The sequence below is a fragment of the Choloepus didactylus genome, chromosome 5 (genome assembly GCF_015220235.1).
Source record: "Choloepus didactylus isolate mChoDid1 chromosome 5, mChoDid1.pri, whole genome shotgun sequence".
Classification (NCBI taxonomy): Eukaryota; Metazoa; Chordata; class Mammalia; order Pilosa; family Megalonychidae; genus Choloepus; species Choloepus didactylus.
In genome coordinates, this window is record NC_051311.1 from 40572381 (window position 1) to 40593768 (window position 21388).

Below are 21388 nucleotides of genomic sequence, written 5' to 3' on the forward strand. Positions count from 1 at the left end.
CTTCTTTTTTTAAATGCAGTTTTATTGAGATATATTCACACAACATACAGTCCTTCAAAGTGCACAATCAGTTGTTCACAGTTATACATTGATCACCATAATCAATCTCTGAACTTTTCATTACTCCAAAAAATAAAATAAAAATTAGAATAAAAAAGAACATCCAAAACATTCCATTCCCCACCTCCCCTCATTGTTCATTTACTTTTTCTCACACTCATTCCTTGTTTTTCTTAACTTTATCAAAAAATTTAAAAAGAAGCAATAAAAAAACATTTCAAAACCAAAACAAAGGACTAAGAAAAAACATATAACCTAAAATAACTACATTGCTTCCAACATGTTCCTACCCTACCCCAAGAAAAATAGACTATAACTCAACAAAGGAATAAGAAAAACAAATAACCTAAAATAACTACATTTCTGCAAACTTGTTTCTACCACAGCCCCCAGAAATTAACAAACCATAGTTGTTCCTGAGCATTCCCAGAACATTGTTTACCTTCCATAATTTATCTGTTATTAGATTATCGTTCCCCCCTCACTATTTGCTGTCTTTCGCTAGGTCCCCTACATTCCACAGTATAAACCATTTATTTTACTTTTTTCCCAGTTTTCACATTAGTGGTAACAAACAGTATCTCTCTTTTTGTGCCTGGCTTATTTCGCTCAGCACTGTCTTTAAAAGTTCATCCATGCTGTCATATGTTTCACGACATCGTTCCTTCTTACTGCCGCATAGTATTCCATCGTGTATATATATCACTTTGTTTTTAATTGAGCAAATTTACAACAGAGGGTGCATATTTCTCAATAAAACAGACAAGTTTATTTGCTAATGAAGAAAGCCGGTGTGCTGGAAACTGTTGATTGAGTCTGAATATAAACTCTAACTGACCATAGCAACTGAACCAAAGAGCTGTTTGACAACTACAGACAGAAGGGGTGGATTAATACTGGAATCAGTAAGCCTTGCCACAGAGCTTAAACTGTACCTCCTTTTCTACATGGTTTTAATTTAGATATTGATCCTGATTTGTGAACTTAAGTATTTTATACGTGAAACAAACAAAAAACCAAACTTAGGAAAAAAAAAAAAAAAAAAAAGCACATTATCTATTCATCCGTGCCTACAAAATTAGTGAAGTAGCAACAAACTTTCTATATCTTTCTTTTTTAACTCTGAAAGTTTCTTTAAATGCCATCCTCTGAAATCCCTCTCCCCAGTTATATAAACGTTGTTAACCATTTGGTGTGTCTACCAGATTTTTTCCATATATACAGATATATGAGCATGCTAGATGTATCTTCGAAAGGAGGCTTCTTCGATTCGTTTTTCACTCTTTCCTTCTGAATGAGAAATGCATTCCTGTATAATCGCAAATTAATCATTATGAGTTAAAACATCTTTCCGTAGTCATTGTTTCACGAATTCTGAAGGTTAACTGTATGGGTTATTTTGAAAAACCTCTCCTATTCAAATCACCAACTAAAAGTTACTTTGATGTGTATTTCAATTAGTTTATTTAAACATCATGCCAATTACTATTTTCAGCTAAAAAAAACCACAGTTAGTCAAGCGTGGTTGTGGGGAGAGACATTGCCAAACAGTTCAGCAGTAACCCACAACCCTCGGACCAACCGGTAGTATAGAAACAATCTCTGATTATTTATAGTCCCCTTCTGAATTCTTTTCTAAGTTAGGAGACTTTTCATGATCTATTTCACAATTATGCGAAGTAAAATACATGAAACTTTCCGATTGAATACAGTGAAAACAAAACACAATTACTCTCTTTTAAATAGTTGTTTGAAGAATTATATTAACTAGAAACGTTTTATGCATTTCACTTTTACAAATGCATTATGGGTAGCACCTAGCTAAATATGAAAGTAAAAACAAGCGATGGTTCGCAGCAATGAAGCTTGAGGAACTTGCCTGTTAGTCTTCTTCAGTAGAGGCCATCCTTGGGCTGGGGACCCACGCTCTGAGAGAGGCGGGGCTGTCGATTAAATAGCCGAAGAAATCAAGTCACTTGTTTGCCTCTCACTACAACCCGGGACCCGCGCCTGCTTACTTTGCAGGTTTTTTTCCTTCGGCTTCAAGTAAGTTTCAGAACCGCGTAACCACGTCTGGGTTTCGCAGACGCCGAGCGGGCGGAAGCCGGAGCTCCCGAGACGCAGAGCACTAGCCTGCTTTTACACCTCCGGAGACGCGTTTCCCACCAGACGGCTTCGTTTATCCCTAAAAGTCCCTATCCCCCAGAAATCCCGCCCGTCTGCCACTCAGGTCACTAATTGCTTAAGAATTAAGAGTGAGTCAGCGAGGGTCCAACAGGTGACCCCAGCAAGACTCCCTTCTTTTCCTCCAGTAACTAAATACCACCCAGGAAACCCCGTGTTGGTTAAAAAGGATATTCCGAGAGTACTTCAGCGGCTTTTATCAGTCATAAATTGCTCATCGTTTCTCAACCCACCACGGAGGCCGAGGTATTTCTTTTCAAGAACTGATGAGAAAATGCAAACCATTGGTGATCCTTTGAAGCTTTAAATAATTATAGTGAAAGTTTAGGGGAAAACTGCGAGGGGGCTGCCCACACTTGAGTACTTTGTGCATGGAAAAATTTGCCAACCAAACCCTTATTTTCCTTAATCAAAGGAGAGGGTTTCCGCCAAGGATGTGGGTCTGAACCCCGGTGTTTTATATGTCAGAAGTAGATTCAATATGTAAGCACTTCGGAATATCAGAATCTTTTGCCTTTTAAAAAAAATGTATTTAAAAAACTCCTTTTTTGGAAGCATTTGATAGATTTCCTGCACTTATTCATAATAAAGCCTATTCCTTAAGGGTTTCCTGGGAACTTACTGTTTTGTCTTCCTGTAAAGACAGAGTCAGAAACTGTATAGAAAGACCTAAGGTGACTTTATAATTATTTGATCAATGAAAAAAACTTTGGAAATTAGAGGTATTGGGACTGGAACTGAGAATTTCTGACAAATGAAGAAAACCTCAGATAGTTAAGATACTAAAATTGTCCGAGAAAAAAAATGGTGGTACAAAAAGTTTAGAGGTTTTTAAAGATGATGCTAACTCAGTGATTTTTAAAATACATGCAATTTAGGAAAGGCATTAGATTAAGAGATTAGGAATGTTGTCAATGCTGTATTTTAAAGGTGAGTAATTGCTTTAGTGACATCCTTATATATTTTGGGATTTTTTGTCAATTAAGGTGAAAATTTATATAATAGTGATCAGTTTGTATAATAATTTGCAGATTTCCATGTATTATCTCATTTATCACACTGGTGATGGCTATATCTTGGGAAATTGGTAGAGCACATTAGCTTTTTCTCCCTTGTGTAATACTGTAATATTTATTTGATTTAAAGGAAATAGCATGAGCTATGGAACAAGTACTAAACAAAGAGGTAAATGGTGGGGTGGGGGGTGGGGGTTAGCCCTATATCTCAATAGAAATGTTTTAGTCCTAGATCTGCAAGGACTCAAGTTGAATTTGCTCTCTTTAATGTTTATTGAGATTTACCTCCATGCCAAGCACTGTGCTAAGAGCTTTACTGGCGTCCCATTTCGTCCTTAGAGCCTAATCCATCAAGTAGGTTAAATCAGTGAAATTAAATAACCTTTAACAGTTGGAGCAGGAGCCCTTTCTGAGCTCAGAACTTCCAGGGCTCAAATGTTACTTCTGAGCCCATGAGTCTTTTCTCTTCATCAAAGATAATAATTACTTCCAGGGTAGAAGTCACCTAATCTAATGCCTAGCACATACTGGCAAGCTAAATAAAGAGTCGTTTGAATTAATTAATTAATGATCATTGAGTCTGATTCTTTAGGGCTTTAATTTTAATAACTTTGACCAACATGGCATCTATGTACTCTTTTTCCCTTCCCATTATCTATTTCTGTTTTCCTGGACTCTTGCTAATGATACCTTCTTTTCTTTCCATTCTGTTTTTTTTTTTTAATTGAATGTAATTTTATTGAGATATATTCACATACCATATAATCCTTCCTCTCTTTTTAAGCTATCTAATTGAATATAATGAGCTATATTTACATGACTAGAGAAAGAAATACACTATCCTCCCAGTGTGTCACATCCAGGAACGAGTACACAGGGCAGATAACTCGGGTGTGAGTGGACAGTGCAGCTGGGAAGGGAGCATCCTGTCCCAACCTATGGCGGCTGTTCTGAATCTGGCACTGTCTGTTGCAGCAATGGGATGGTGGCTGCAGTTTGAATCCAGCATGGAAAATTCAGCCAGGGGAATAAGAGAGCCAAGTAGAGTAGGAGGCTTTGGCCCTTGCAGATCTGGGGTGACAGGGAAGTGGCTCTGCCTGCTTTCTTTGTCTGCCTTCCTGTTGCTTGTCCGTGCCAGGAGACCCAGACATTTTGAAAAAGATTTATTGCTTTTTCTGTTTATAAGAGCAATATATGATTGTTAGATAAAATTTGAAAATGCAGAAAAATATGACAGGGACAATAAAAATGACCTGATTTGCTCACTGCGCAAGTAACTCTTTTCTTTCAATCCCTCTTTCTTGCATTTTTCTTTAGTTGGATCATACTTAATACAGTTTTTATCTTGTTACTTTTGTTGAACTTGGTATTTATGAAGTTTAAGCATTTTCCCATACCGTTAAGATCTCTTCATGAGCATCATTTTTAGAAACTGGGTAATAGTCCATTCTGTGGACAGCCATAGTTTACTCAATCATGCTCCTACCAGTGGACACATCAGTTATTTGCATTTTTCACTGTTTTATATAATACCAAAGGGCACATCCGAGTTCACGAATCTTTCAATACTGGTTATTTCCTTGGTATAAAGTTTTGGGAGTGAAATCACCAGATGTCAGAATATAATGACTCTTTAAGTTCTGGTTACACCTTGCCGATGACTTTTCCAAAAGGTCGTGTGGCCTGGCATGCTTGGGACGTGCTGGTAATGGGGATGTCAGTGACATGCCCTTGGCGTTCACAGCCCAGAGACAGTGAGGCAAGGGAGAGCTCACTGCAGCTGCTATTCAGATGTCAGATGAAAATAATCGTCTTATTCAGTGTATAAGGAACTATTGGAATAAAGGAAAGACCTCAGAGTGTTCTTGGTATCAGCAAATGTTGCATACAAACTTGGTCTACCATGCTACAATCACAGATTCTAATCAAAATGTAGAGTCTTTTTTTTTTTTTTTTTAAATCAGCACCTCCCACACAGAGTATAGCTGTGGGTCCTGGAGGGGTAAATTGGAGTGGCCCTTCCCCACCTCTAAGCTCTCACAGTGTGTCTTCAGATGGAGGGGTAGGTGGGGTCCTCCTGCATCACACATGCAGGACCAGATGAAGGGCCAGTTGCCAGGGCCTAACCATATGGCTATGCAGGGATGGGGACCCAGTCAACTCAATGAACCTGCCTTCAGATAGCCTTGGATCCATGGGAGGTTACAGCCATTCTTTACCATCATCACAGAGCGTGCCTGTACAGAAGGGCCACGTGAACACACAGCTTCATCAGCACAGCACAGAGGGTACACTTTACCACACCCTCACCTTGTGTGAAGTCGTGGGAAATTACCTTTTTTTGTTTTTTCAATTTTTGATAATTTGAAAAGTGAAAAATGGTTTCTGTTTCTTAGAGTTTTAATTTGCATTCATTCAACTTTCAATAAGCAGGAATTTTTCCATAAGTTTACTAAATATTTCCCCTAAATGCTTTCTTTATTAATTTGTATACTGCCTTATATATTACAAAATATTTTAACTGAATTTGTAGCAGAGGCTGAAAATATATTCCCGGTTTATGGTTTGCCTTTAGATTTTGATGTTTTGATATGTAAAAGTTTAATTTTTAGTAGTCTAGTCTTTTCCTATATGGTTTCTTCCATTGTGTTTAAGTTTAGAAAGTTCTTCCCGTCAATGAATCAGTTAACGTTTATCTACATTTTCTTCTAGCTTTTGCTTTTATATTTTGTTTAGCTCTTTAATTAATCAATCTTATTTTGGTGTGTGTGATGAGAAACTAGCTACCCATCCTCCTTGCCTAGCTCTTCCTTCTTAATTAGGATTTCTAAATTGTGTGGTATTTTCTTAGCTTTAAAACATCTCCAGGTAATGTTAAAAATAGTTAAGTTTTACTATGCTCCAGTTATTTTCTGAGAATAAACTAAACTCTTTCAAGAACTAACATGCTAAATGACTTTGGGCAGCTCATTTCACTTCTCTGGGGCTCCGTCTTCTATAAAACGAGAGACTTAGAATAAATCAGCTTTTCCAGAAGCACAGGATTGATAGGGTTGAGAAAAGAATTCTGTGGTCAGATTTGTTTGGGAAACTCTGTGCTACATAAAGTATAAAAGTTTTTAAAATTTTATTTTACCTTTAATATTATTATTTATTCAAAAGCATTTTTTGGGGTGCTTCCTACACCAGGCATTGTGCTAAGTACTAGAGATAGAGCCCTGAGCCAAGGCTCAGTCTCAGCTCAGTGGAGTTCACGCCAGTGCAGAAGACAAACATTGAGCAAGCAGTGTCCAAATCCAAGGGCATTATGAGAGGAAATCAGGAGCTATGATGGGGGCACCTATCTCGGCGTCCTCAAAGTCTTCCTGAGACCTAAAGGCTGAGTCTGAGCTTCCCCGGGGTAGAGGGGGCAGGAGCAGAGAAATCAGCAAAGGCAAATGCTCCCACGTGAGAAAGCATGGAATGTTGGAGAAATTGGTGAAAGTCTAGGTTGAAGCCAGATTGTTGTGGAACTTACAGGCCATTTTAGGATTTTTGGATTTTATTCTAATCAAAGATTTTAATTAGGAGAGTGATGTTTACATTTTGCAGCGATCCTTCTGGCTGTTTTGTAGAGAATAGACTGACGGAGGCAGAACTCTTAGTGGCCTGCGGTGTTTTAAGAGGGAGATGATGGTGGCTGGGTGATGACAGTGAAATGGGAGGAAAGTGGACAAATTTGAGAACTATTTTGGAGATAAAATTGCAGAAGGTGAGGGAAAGAGGAGTCAGAAACACCTCCCAGTTTTTTTACTTATGCCATTAGGTAAATACTGGTATCATTTCCTGAAATATGGATGAAGTGATGTGGATAGTGTCTATGCAGGTGGTTGTGGTGGGGTGATGTGTGGACACTGATTAGTTCCATTTTGCAGCTGATATTGTGAATCTCTAAAATAAATAAATAGTATTCAGCATTTGCCAAGTTTATTTGACCCGTACCCATTTGCTTTTGGCAGAATCTCTCTCGGGGCCAGGGTTCCATGGAGCACACTTTGTTAAATGCTGAACGAGCTGTTGTCAGAGGTCCCTTCCAGTTCAAATACTATCCTTTCCCATAATGCTGACAGTAACAGGAAAGTAAATTGCATTACTCAATTTTTGAATAAACTTTTTAATTGAAGCATAACAAAAATAAAGAAGGTGCACAAACCAGAAGTGCACAGCTTGATGAATTTTTACCTATGAGCATCCCACATATCTGCCACCTAGAGAAACACAGAACATATTACTGCAGAAGCCTCTCACACTGTCTGATGTTTAAGTCTATAGGTCAGTTCTTGGTGACTGATCACATGGTAGCCAAAGGGACAGGCTTCTGGTAGAGCCACCCCTTTCATGCTGTCTCGAGGATGAGCTTCTTTCCCGGACTGTAGCAGTAGAGCGTTTCTTTGACGTTAGCTTACCCATCACTCTGCACTCAGAATGTACGAGGAGTCAGGAGCACTTGTCCTTTTTTCCTTGAAGAGGATATTAATAATCAATAAATCAAGCGAAAGACCTTCATCCAGGGTTAGACTCACCTGTTAAATGACTTTCTTGTGAAGATTTCAGCAATAAAGGGGAAGGGTCCTCTACCCATTTGACAAACAACCCACAGCTGCTCACTGATGCCTGCATGTAACAGTGGCACAGCATAGAGGTCAATCAGTATTTATGGGGTTAATGAGCATATGGGTATCAGAACCTCCGCTTCCTGCCGGGGGGACTAGGCTGCAGATGCAGGTGCCTCAGACAGCAGCACGTGCATTCGTGCATTCGCAGTTCAGCTTTGGGGGCTTGTTCCCTGGGCGGAAACCCCTCCCCACCTCTCTTCCCTGCTGACTCTCCTATCTGCCTTGCCAACATTTAAATGTTTAGATAGCTCACCCTTGGGGAAGCCATTCCTGCTTCCCAAACCAGGTCAGGCCATCTCCTTATCTATTCTCACAGTGCCTTACATTCTTTCCATGCCTGTGGGAAGCTGGATGGGGACTTCCTGAGTTCAAATCACTGCTCTGTCTACTACTTGCTAGCTTTGTGACCTCTGGCAAACTTAACTTCTTTGTGCCTCAGTTACTTTTCACCTAAGTGAGGACAGTAATAGTGCCCACATCAGAGACACATTGTGATGATTAAAGGAGAGAATCTACATCAAGTGCTTAGTGTGGTGACAGGCACGTGGGAGGTGCTTAAAAACCCTTTGCAGAATGAATGTGAAATGCATGTAAAAAGGTGGAAAAGGGGAGTGTAGTGGGGGTAGGTGTTAATGAAAGGGGAGGCTGGGAACATGTAATATACACTTTCATTTTAGGCTTGGGCCTGATTTGCTTTTACCCTAGAAAGATGCTTCTTAGCATTTGCCCAAGTTAAAATGAATCTGGTCCTGGGTGATAAGCAGCAATTGTTTTAATATAAATATAATAAAGTCTGTTTCTTCTTTCTGTTAGCTTCTGCCTTGGGAACTTTGGTTGGCTCCCGGTGGCCACCCTGTTGCATAACTTAGTAAAAAGGGGAGGAGAAAGGGTGGGGTTGATCATAGAGTTTTTATGTGATTCCTGCAGATGTGGATAGTAAGTGGAATAGTTATGGGTCTGAACACTAGAAAGTTCTTCTACAATTGATTCCCTTTTTTAATTTAAATGTCTATGAACTTGGTCTCATTCTACATGAAAATATTTTTAAGGGTTGGGAGTAGAAGTGGGTAGGGATTTTGGAACAAAAACGTTTGGTCATTTATTTCCTGGCTTTGTTAAAATGTGGTTCTTAAAGACAGTGGGGTAGCCTATGCTCTGTCAGTTCTCTAGATCACTTCCAGCCCCATAAGGCTATGATCTAATAGAATTTATAACATTATATATTCCAGTAGTGACTTGCAAAGATTGCTTTGAAGGGATTACAGATGGTTCTGTAAGTATATACTTACAGAAGGACATAATGCAATTTGCTTTCTAGCCCAGAGCCCTAAAAATAATTAGGTAGGAATCCAGACAAGTGTTAAAAGGCAGTTGTTTTGGAGGAATCCAAATGGCTTTAAAAAATCAATTTCATTTATCATCAGAGGAGGGTTTGCATTTTAGATTTTTTATGGTTTATTGAATAGTAAAACAGAATGACCATACTGGCATTAAAAAAGTAGGCAATGAGAAAAATCAGTGCAACATTCCAAAGTCGAATTAAGTATAATAGAGTGAGGAAAAAGAATTTCAGAATGCTGGAGTAAATAATGTTAGCTGGGACCTCAAATATTTGCCTTTGAGTATTCTTATTTGGTCCGATTTGCAACTTCACCATATGTCTTCCATCTGACTACGTCTGTAACCCATCATGCCTTGGAATAGCCATCGTCCATCTGGTCTCCTTTCATGGGATCTGAGAGAGACTTTCTCATTGAAGTGCAGGTCAGAGTTCAGTTTTGTCTGAGCATAGACAGGCAGGGACTGTTCAAGGAGGAGGAGAGGGGATCTAAGGACAAAAAGCAGGAGGGATCAGCCTGTGGAGGGCCTTCATGTGCAGACCCGTGAAGTTACTTGGTAGGCAAGAGGGAGCTATTCAGGAGTTTTATTTTCAGTAATTTTTAATAATAAGTTTGTACATTTAATGTAGAAAAATGGGGGGGGGGACCCAGAAAGGTATAAAAGGAAGATAAACCTCATTCCTAATCTCATCTCTCAGACCACTATTTTGCTGTTTTTACTTTCAGTTGGGAAGTGACTTAGTTTGCCAGGCTGCTATGACAAATACCCCACAGTGGGCTGGCTTAACCAATAGGCATTTATTGGCTCACAGTTTCTGCGGCTAGAAGTCCAGAGTCAAGGCGTTGGCAAGGCCATTCTTTCTCCCCAAAGTCTATAGCGTTTTGGTGCTGGGTCGCGGCAAACCTCAGGCGTCCTTGGCTTGCATCTCTGCGTCCCATCACAGAGTGATCTCTCTCCTGGGTCCAGTGTCTGCTGACTTCTGGCTTCCGTCTGTGGTCTTCTCTACTTCTTGCTTCCAGTATCTTCTCTTTATAAGGCCACACTTTAAAAACAACATCTTCAAAAGGTCCTATTTACAAATAAGTACACATCCAAACGGACATGAATTAAGATAAGAAATGTGTTTGTTTGGGTACGTAATTCAGTCTGCCACAGGGAGAGACATTAACAAATGATGCTTTTAGGAAGAGTAGCATGATGGTGGCATTTAGGATGTACTGGCAGAAGAACCAAGGCATGGAGACTATTTGGGAAGCTAATGTGTTGGTCACCAGGCAAAATGGTTGTAGTAGCAGTGACCAGAAAGGGGAAGGGATAGATTTGAGGCAATCAGAAAGGAAAAATCAATAAAACTTGATGAATTTAGATGTGGGGAAGTGGGGAATGAGACTTGAGTTGGAAGAAGTTAAAGGTGACTTAGAGTTCTACTGGGTGATGAGGAGGACACATCATAGATTCATTCATTCATTCAACAGAAATTTACTAAGTGCCTGCTACCCTCATGGAAATAATAAAATAATAAATTAAATAAATTAAATTAAATTAAATTAAAATTAAATAAAATACTACAATATATCATATGTTAAATGGCAATTAGTATTTTGGAGAAAAATAAGGCAAGGAAGCCCGATTGGGAGGGTAGACAGGGTGGAGCTTTAAACAGAATGACCAGGGAAGATCTCTGGCAGAGAAGGGGAAAGAGTGTTCCAGGGAAAGGATTGGGAGGTGTGCACATGCCCTGCTAAAGAGGAGGGAAAGATGGAGAAGGTGGAAGCCATCGTTGCTTTAAGCAGAATTGACACCTGACTCTGTTAAATTGAGAATAAATTGGAGGGAGGCACAAATGAAGGAGAATAATGGTGCATCCACAGAAGTAGGGAGGTCAGGAGGAGGACTGGTTTTTGGAGAAAGGTGATATGTTGCCAACTGACTCTGACAAAGGAAGTTTCAGTGATTCTTCAACAGTTTTAGACAGGTGCTCTCTCACTCTCCTAAAAATTTGTATGGTGACTGTCCTAGTTTGCTAATGCTGCGGAATGCAAAACACCAGAGATGGATTGGCTTTTATAAAAAGGGGGTTTATTTGGCTATACAGTTACAGTCTTAAGGCCATAAAGTGTCCAAGGTAACACATCAGTAATCAGGTACCTTCACTGGAGGATGGCAAATGGCTTCCGGAAAACCTCTGTTAGCTGGGAAGGCACGTGGCTGGCGTCTGCTCCAAAGTTCTGGTTTCAAAATGGCTTTCTCCCAGGACATTCCTCTCTAGCAAGCTTGCTCCTCTTCAAAACGTCACTCACAGCTGCACTCTCTTCAGTCTCTTTGAGTCAGCATGTTTTATATGGCTCCACTGATCAAGGCCCACCCTGAATGGGTGGGGTCACACCTCCATGGGAGTATCCCACCAAAGTCACCACCCACAGCTGGGTGGGGCACATCTCCATGCAAACAACCTAATTCAAACTTTCCAACTTAATCCCCACTATTCTGTCTGCCCCACAAGATTGCATCAAAGAATATGGCTTTTTCTGGGGGACATAATACCTTCAAACTGGCACAGTGACTCTTTCCTTTTCTCGGCAATGCCATCCTGAAAACAACCTGACAATAAAAAATTAAAGTCATAGCATTGATCCATTGAAGGTATTTCCTCATGAAGCCCTGGCTGTGTAACTGTGTTCCCAACTTGTGATTTTCCCTTTTACAGGGATTGACCGTGAAGGACAGTTAGTGACTCTGTCACTGGTCTTTCTAAATTAGCCTTTAGTCTATTGAATGAATCCATGAATGAATGGTCACTTTAATCTGACCTCTGGCCAGTGTTGAAATGCAGAAGAGATTCTGATATTTAAGTTCAGTGGTTCTTGTATGGAGTCAAGGATCCTTCTGAGAACATAGTAGAAAATTATCGTTGTCTCATCCCATAAAAATGTACTTATTCTCATTACAGACAATTGCCAGGGATTTGCTAATGGAGACTCTACCAACCCCAGTGGAGGTGGTCCAAAGCTTGCCTAAAGGCATGACCACATTTTTCTCATGAGAACTGGCTGGTACCTCATTCAATTCTTCATCTTATGAAACCACCCACCCCTCTTCATCTCATCATAAAGCATGACAAAGGAGATTTGGACCTGGAAGTTTTCAAGGGCATCATAGGGCTAGAGGGCTTAAACCAGGGAAGAAGCTGAAGTCAGAAGTGGCAGATGTAATCCAGGTATGAGATAATGCTGGCTGTGGAGATGGAAAGGAAGTCAAAGCCAAAACGCATTTAGGAAACTGTATTGAGTGATGGACTGGATGCAGAGAACAAAGGAACGAGGACTGGAAAATGACTCCAGGCTTGCAAGCCTCAGAGACAGGCAAGACAAGCATAGTAATCTAAAGGAAAAAAGGAGAACTTTTTGATGAAAAGTTCAATTTGTAGCTTATAGAATTTTTATGAAGTCCATATGCAGTTTGGAAATTTTCAACTCTAATCATTTAGCTTGTAGACATTAAAGAAACTAAACAACACTCATGAACAAACATTTTGGACTTTCTTCTCATAGCCAATATGGAGTTCAGTTTCTGTTAGCTTGAGGTTTTAGCTTTTTCCCTCTGACAGCCATTTTCTATGTCACAGGATCTGCTTTATAATGACGATGATTATATAAGGATCCTAAACTTAATAAAGATTGCTTTAAAATGTCACTTCCAGATAGTTTCTATGGAACCCATAAAGCTCAAAGTTCTAAGAGCATTATGTGAAGATCGTATATTGTGAAAAATTTCAGATTGTATAAGCCATGACTAAGAGGACTTGGCCTATAAGTTTATGGAGGTTTGGGGTTAGAAAGAGAAAAAAAAACATTTATTAAAAACTACTTTTTCTGCATGTGTATGCACATTTTTATGTATGCAAATGCATAGGAAAAAAGATTGGTAGGGCTTGGATGCTATTAATGGTTACCTTTGGGGAAGAGGGTGGGATTGAGAAGAGGGGAGGGTACTTTCACTTGTTCCTCTGTATACTCTGGTATTGTTGGAATGCCTTAAATGGAAATTACATTCACACATTGCTTGTAAAATTTTAAAGAATTTAATAAAGATGGTAGGCAAAATGTCAATGCCAACACAGCTGGCATAAACAAACTGAACCAGAATGGCTTGTGGCCTCAGGCAAAGTCTATGGACAAACCCTAGATCTTCTGAAAAATTATATAGGCCAACTCATTTTCTCAGGAACATAGTATATAGACTTTATTTTTGGTTATCCTAAGGAAAATTTATCTGCATTTGGTCTGCCGTTTTGAGAAATAAAGTAAGGGCTGATTTCAGAGTTTCTTCCCTGAAAATGAAATTAGGGCTATCAGCAGTGCTGAGGAACATGCCAGGAGCAAGCTTACTTGACTTTCTCACATGCCGGGGATTTTTCAGCAGCCGTTTAAGGATTGAGTGCTTTTCATTTGTTGCTGTTCTTGGAGTATGTACAAACTTGTCCCAAGCATAAACTATTAAATGACAAATGACACAGTTAATTACCACCCCACAGTCTTCCTTAACTCGTTTTATAATAAAATTGAATGAACACAAAATAAAACCAGAATTTTATAGAGTTGTTCTTTTTTAACAAAAATTATGTCATTCACTCCTGGCCACAGTCCTGTGATACCTGCCTCCCTGGCCCATTTTATACATTAAGGAGAATTTCCAGCAAGGTGAGGTAACACATCCAATATTATCAGACGTCTAAATGCCAAAGCTGGAACTTATATTTTCATCTTTCCACTAAACAAACTTACAATGATTCACTTCTCCCTCCTCCCTTTAAAAAATGCTTTATGTAGATCTTGGTAAGTGATAGTATTGGATGTATTGGTCAAGTTATAAGAAGAAAGGAATAGTTTGGTGGGAGGGTCTAGTAGCCTGCTGGGGATAAATCCTGGACCAGGACTTAAGGTAGAGATAGTCCAAAGAATTTACCATTAGGGTGACGTCCTGGCAGAAAGTAGCAAATCACTACCAAACTGTTGGCTTCTGTTAAAACAACTTTAGACTCTTCATCTGTGCATCTTCCCAGCCCATAAAATTGCAGTAGTAATGGCTTAAGTCATTTGAAATTCTATAGGCTGGAAACTTCATAAATTGAGTGAATATATGTGGGTGTGTATTGAATGTGTGTATGTGAGTTAGACATTTAGGTGTGATGATAATTTTCATCAGTCTCGATCAGGACTGAAATTAAACCAGGATTTCTATAGACTTCTCTTGCTAAAGGAATCCTTGTTACCTAAAGCCTGTTAATTGGTAGATGAGGGAAAATTCTAGGTAGGGAATATGTAAGAGTGGTTTAAATGATTTTCTTCTTTTAGGAACTAGTGGAGGTCAGGATTTTTTTTTCTCCCAGGCCTCTGTTATACCCCCTGGACCCAGGCTTTAACATAAGATTGAGTGCTTGAGTGCAGATAGAAAAACAGAGAAAGCTAGAGAAATGCTGGGATATCACTGCCATCAGGCACTTGGAAGCAGGACTCAAATACTTCTTAGAAAGAGGGGAGGGAAGGAGGAGAGAGAAAGAGAGAGAAGGAGACATACTCCAACTTGAATCAAGAAGCAAATAGACCAGTGTTACCCCAGGGACCTGCCGTCAAAAGTTAGCTTGGGGTGAATTATAAGATTTTTTTTTTTTTTAAATGATCTGGGATAAGATTGGAGATATCATGGGAAAAGTTAAGAACTTGTAGGAAGCGTTCAGTTATGTATTGTAGAGTTAATATTAATTTCAGAATTTGCTGAAAAGGTGTGTTATTGTAAATCCAGCACCTCCTGGAGTCTCAAAATGTATTTTTATGCACAAAGATGTACTTACTGTCAGACTGCATGCAACCATGTTATCTGCAATCACCTGGCAACTGCATGCCCAAACCTTAGTGAAAACTCCACAAGTGTCAGAGCTGCCTTCCCCAGTGAGGGCAGTGGTGGTATTTGTTAGGTCAGATGCACCAAGGTTATATTTATATTTTTGGAAATCAGACCACTCATATTAAGTTTGGATATTAGGTCCTCTAGTCTCAGGAAAACTAATTAACTACCCACTCATGTCTTTAACTGATAGACTGATAAGGAGAAAGTAAGTTATAGAAATGGAGTTAAATGCACAACACTTAAAAAATTGCTTGAGAGATACAGCTAGATATGGACGGAGGTTTGAGGCTGAAGTAGAATTTAGCCAAATCCTAAAGCTCTAGGAACTACATCTACAGTGGAATTAGTATGTGAAACAATGAGACATGCAATTCCATTGTCAAGGTTTCTGAATAAATTTAGATATATTGCCTTTTGCAGTGATGGTGCTATTGGTATTTTCTGAGTCAGATTGAGTAAGTGGATTAGTCCTTTATGGACAATGGGGGATTAAAAAATATGACTGATATTATTATCATTAATATTTTTATTCAACAGTGAAAATTTATTGAGTACCTGTTAAATGCTGTACACCATTAAGCATGTATTTTCTGTGTATGTGATTTTTAGATGCTTGATTTTTGAATTATAATTTTCTTAAAGACAAAAACTAATTTTTTTTTTTTGGTGGGAAGCGTATCAGATTTAACAATGGAAGGATTCAGTTAACAGAAATTCACTTTAGGAAAACTTTGAAAAATTCTATTCTTTTAGCTGTGATGTCTATGTTAAGAGGATATTAATATGCAGCAAAGATGCTTGCCTGAAAGCAAATAATTTTGCTTTGTATACAGTACCTGAGCCTAATTCATTGAATAGTAGATTGTTTTAAAGTGCATTCTTTCTTAGAGAGAAACCATCTCTTAAGAAATCTCTGCAAGGCCAGAGACTACATTTTAATTGTCTTTGTATCACCCATAACACCCAGCTCAGAGCTCGGAATATAAAATGTGCTCAAAACACATTCTTTGAAGGAATATATGATTTGGGTATCCAAACCTGATAGTGTCATATCTCCACCTACAGTCATCAATGATTGCTTTTTTAAATGACATTTTTTCCTGCCCTTGGTTCTAATTAATGTTCAGTTCAGACTGCAGGGTTTGGATGAAGAAATCTGAACAATAGCCAGACAAGACAAAGCCTGTTAAATCTTATGTAGGCTTCTCTGTCTGCTAATATGGTTTAGAATTATATCTTAGGAGCATTGTATACCAGAAGAATATTGATTGCATTTCAGATAATGTAATTTACAGTTAATAAGATGGTTAGGCTGGTCCGGGGAAATATTTGTTTTGTTCAATAATGTTAGACAGAAAACATATATTTTAATAAATACTGAATGAAATAATCCTTTTGAGTGAACTTCAAGGAAATAAACATCCTACCATATGACTACATATTGGTGGCTTTTCACATTTCTAAAACCAAGAAAGATACCTTCCCAGTAATCCTTTGCTTTACAAATAGATTTCCTTTGAATTGTTCTTGCTTTAATATCAGAAACTTTCATCTGGCATTTTGTATGTGACCTTTAATATCTAAGGATGACAGTTGTAGAACAGAATATATAATATAATCCCATTTGTTTAAAAAATATATATGAAAAATTCTGGAACACTAAATACTAGACTTAAGAGTGGTGCTAATGAGGATCAGGGCAGAATATAAGGAAATTGTAAATTTTGAGAGTAACAGATTTCTGTGATATTTGAATTTGTGTAATAAGCATATATTACTTTTGTAATCAGAGAACAAAAGATATATTAATATACAGGGCTAAAGATGATGACATCAAAAATAAAAACATAAATGCTTGGAGATAACCTAGTTACAGAGTCATCTATCAAAACAGATTCCTGTTTGTATACACAAGGATATACTCTGCAGCATTGTTTGAAATGGCAAAAGAGCTGCCACTCTTCAAAAGCCCATCATCAGAGGGAAAGAGGACATAGGACAATGTGTATGTATGCACAGGCAATGAAAACCTTATAGAAGATGCATGAGAAACTGGTAACCATGAGGGCCGTTGTGGTGGGGGTTGTATTTTTGAATTTTGTGATATGTGCCTGCGCTACCTATTAAAAAATAAGTTAGAAAATTTTGAAGGTTGTATTTATGTTCACGAACCACAACTACTGATCAGGATAGGAAAGGAATATGACCCAATATTTTCTATTCCCTGCAGCTGTCCCCTTGCACTTGGGTGTCTGTTCTGTTATCCCCTGAGCAGGGCTTCTCAAAACCATGAAAGCCCTGATTTTTATTTTTTTATTTCCCCAATTCCTTGAAGACCAATACTTTTATAAAATCAATAAAAATGAATTACTAGAGAAATGGAATTAAAAAACAACAAAGACATACAAAATTGAAGGTCCAATTTTTTTATTAGTTTGAATAGACGTAAAATTCCTCTATCAAATTGCTTTTAAACAGGGTTCTCAATGGGGGGAGGGGGTTGATTTTGTCCCCCAGGGGACATTTGGCAATGTCTGGAGACATTTTTCATTGTCACAACTAGTGAGGGGGTATCAATCTGTCAGATTCCAGAGTCCAGGGATGCTGCTAAACATCCTACAGTGCCCAGCACGGGTCCACAACAAAGAATATCAGGCTCAAAATGTCAGTAGAGCTGAGGCTGAAAACTCCTGCCTTAAAAGTTTGTAAATGCTTAATCTCGGTTTCTGTATTTCTCTCTTGGCAGATGGGTAACAGTTTAGGGGCCAGCACAGGTCAGCAGACCACACGTTGAGAGGACTGCCTTGGGTTATTTATTTGAACTCTGATCCAGTCAGGTTGCCAAGCAAGGCACAACCAAAATTGTCTAACCCTTTGAGTTTGTGAACCTCCTGCATAAACAATATACTAGTAAGAGCACAGCGGAACAGAGCCTAGTGATGTAATTAAATGAAATGTAAACAAACTATTCTCTGCAGACAGTGAGACCAGGGCTTGAATCCTGGTTCTGTCATTTACTGGCTGTGTGAGCTTAGGGAAAGCTGTTTAATATCTGGGCCACTATTTTCTCACCCCCATGTCTGAAATGGGGATAATGCTCTCTTCATAAGCTATTGTGAGATTTAAGTGTAAACAATTGGTATTTAAATTTCCTAATCCATGGTGGCACCTAATAAATATACTTAAATTAATTCTCTTTCCTTGACTCCTCTGACCCCCAATCCTCCAATCCCCCGCCCCACTCCCCCCACCCCCAGTCACTGAGGAGGACCCCGCAACATTGTTCCCTTCTTCTCAGCCATTGCATTTCTGTGGCAGGAGCAGAAACACCACTCCTCTCATTTTCTTCTTCTGAGAGAAGAGTGGTGCTAACCAGAACATTTTAATTGCCAGAACTGTGAATGGGTCAAGCACAGGTGGTAACTCTCCTGAGAAAGTTAAATGAAACCACTTTGTAAAGTGCAAAGTGCCATGCAACTGTTAGGAATCACTCATTTGTTTAACCAATATCTATTGAGCTCCTACTAGAACCCGTTAACATAGGTGTTCACAAAACTTACTGTAAGAGTTGATACCTTGTGGCCAGCGGTGTGTTCTCTGGGATCCAAAGCTGTTCGGGAATCTTTGATCACAGGCTCCCATTTGTTCACTGGTAGAAATGATCAGGAAAGAAGAGTAAAGACAATTCGTTAAGAAGCTGCTAGTACAACCCATAAGGCAACCACAGGGCAACCAGTTCAGACTTTGGCAGGGACTATGGGGAGGGAGCTCACCCAACAAATTCCAGCCCCACCTTAAAAAGTAATGGCCCAGCTGGCTCTTGTCCTCATGTCCAAACCTGGAGTGCCTGAGAACCTGGCATTGCTGACTTTGCTCCAGGGAACCACATGCAGACCCAGACTGTCCTGTTCTAAGAACAGGGATTGGGGTAAAAGCTGGCTGTGGGCCCCAATGCTAAATTGCTCTCCTCAGTAGATCAGAAATTGCAGCTTGTAGAGGACGTGTAGTGAAATGGGGACAAAGCTGGGGGCAGACACCTCCTGCGAAGGGGAAGAGGCCCTTGCTGGGCTCCCCGAGGGTACCATGTGGATAGTTGGCCCAAACGGAGCCCAAGAAGGTCTCTGCTTTCAAAACTCTCTTTCTTGAGAATGCTTTCCTTTCTTTCATAATCGGTATGTATGAGTCATGCTCTAGATTTCACCTGAACTGATTCTGAATGAGGAACTGTCAGAAGGCTGCTCTCGGTTTGTATTCTGAGTAAGCAGGCAAGTGCTTTAGAGAATGGCAGTTGCAGTTCAGGGTGAGGGACAGGCAGCAATTTGTAACAAGAACACTCAGTAGGTAGTAGAAGCTAGGAGGTTACTGTTCCAAAGACAGGGGTGGACTGGGAGAAGGTATTACTAAGGAACAGATTTGTTGATTACCAGCAGCTGCCTGGGAGGAAAAATCTGACCTATTCAAAAACCTTACATTACATCAGCCACCTCTTCACTTCTATGTGGCCTAAGGCCATTTTCACTGCTGTCAGTGAAGGTTTGAAAAAGTGGTAAGAAGTGGTCACCTTCTTACATGAGGCTCTAGGAGACACTCACTGTGTCTGTAAACTATATAAACAAATAATGTCAACACATGGGGTCACATGCTTTGAAAAAGTATTTAACAAGGTGTTCTAGTTTGCTAATGCTGCTGGAATGCAAAACACCAGAGATGGATTGGCTTTTATAAAAGGGGGTTTATTTGGTTGCACAGTTACAGTTACAGTTTTAAGGCCATCAACAATCTGGTACCTTCACTGTAGGATGGCCAGTGGTGTCCATAAAACCTCTGCTAGCTGGGAAGGCACGTGGCTGGCATCTGCTCTGGAGTTCTGGTTTCAAAATGACTTTCTCCCAGGACGTTCCTCTCTAGGCTTCAGCTTCTCTCCAAAATGTCACTCTTAGTTGCTTTGGGGCATTTTTACTCTCTCACCTTCTCTGGAGCAAAAGTCTGCTTTCAACGGCCATCTTCAAACCATCTCTTATCTGCAGCTCCTTTCTCAGTCCTGTGGGTTCTTCAAAGTGTCCCTCTTGGCTGTAGACGCCTCTTGAAAATGTCACTCTCAGCTGCACTGAGTTCCTTCTGTTTGTCAGCTCATTTATATGGCTCCAGTGATTTAATTTAGACCCACCCTGAATGGGTGGGGTAACACCTCCATGGAAATTATCTAATCAGAGTTATCACCCACAGTTGGGTGGGGCGCATCTCCACTCAAACACTCAAAGAATTACAGTCTAATCAACACTGATATGTTTGTCCACACAAGATTACATCAAAGATAATGGCGTTTTGGGGGACATAATACATCCAAACTGGCACACAAGGCTTTGGAAACAAGGAGGAAGAAGCAGACAACTCTGTCCAAAAACAAAGAAATGGCCCTCTGGATGTTCCTGCTCCTGGACACAGCAGTCTACATTCAGAGTCAACACAGTACTATTAATTTTGAGGCAAACGTTTCCTCATTTTATGAGATTTTCAGTTTGATTCATTATCACAGCAGAACACAGAATTTAAAACCTTCCTCCTAATCCCAGTTACCCAAGTATATTTTATACTTTATAAAATATATGTATTTACCCAGTACATGCTTCACACCACTAACTTATATTTTATACAGTATGACTTTCATTTCCAAAAGCAATTCATTCACGTAAATGTTCAAATCACAAAGCCTTGTACTCTGGTACTGGGCATAATTGGAGGATGAATTTGGTAAGTGTCCTAACTAAACCATCCCAACACATATTCATCAACATTTGAACTTTCCTCCTACTTTCAAAGAAAATGATGTATGAATAACATGCATGTTTTTGCATGTTAGTCTATTAATATTTTTCTACTAAATCAGGCAATGAGTACACTTTCCAATGTTGAACTCTTTGCAAATGAGCCCTATGACTCAATTTTGCCATGATCTGGTATTTTGGGGACTTTTAAAACTATGCAGGCACTATTAAAATTAGTAAAAAGGATCTTCAAAGTCATGCAAACTGAAATGACAAAAAAAATCATTTTAGCTTTTGATGGTGTGATGAAACTTTCTATTCACTGGTTTCAGAAATTCATAAGCATCAAAGTAAAGGAAATTGTGGTACCTGATTTTGCAGTCATCGTTTCTGCATTTCAGAGATGTATTCATATGACACAAATATAGTATTTTTAAATTTAAAATGGGTAAGATATAGA

General features: G+C 39.2%; 1 protein-coding gene across 3 annotated transcripts in view; it reads left to right on the top strand.

Annotated features, from left to right (window-relative positions):
• The first annotated feature begins 1882 nt into the window (after positions 1-1882).
• The window catches only part of EZH2 (enhancer of zeste 2 polycomb repressive complex 2 subunit), a 121798-nt gene continuing 102292 nt past the window's right edge, over positions 1883-21388 (top strand). For all 3 annotated transcript variants that reach the window (XM_037835921.1, XM_037835923.1, XM_037835924.1), the window contains exon 1: positions 1883-2106. The gene's annotated coding sequence lies outside the window, so the exon portion shown is untranslated. The remainder of the gene's footprint in view (positions 2107-21388) is intronic.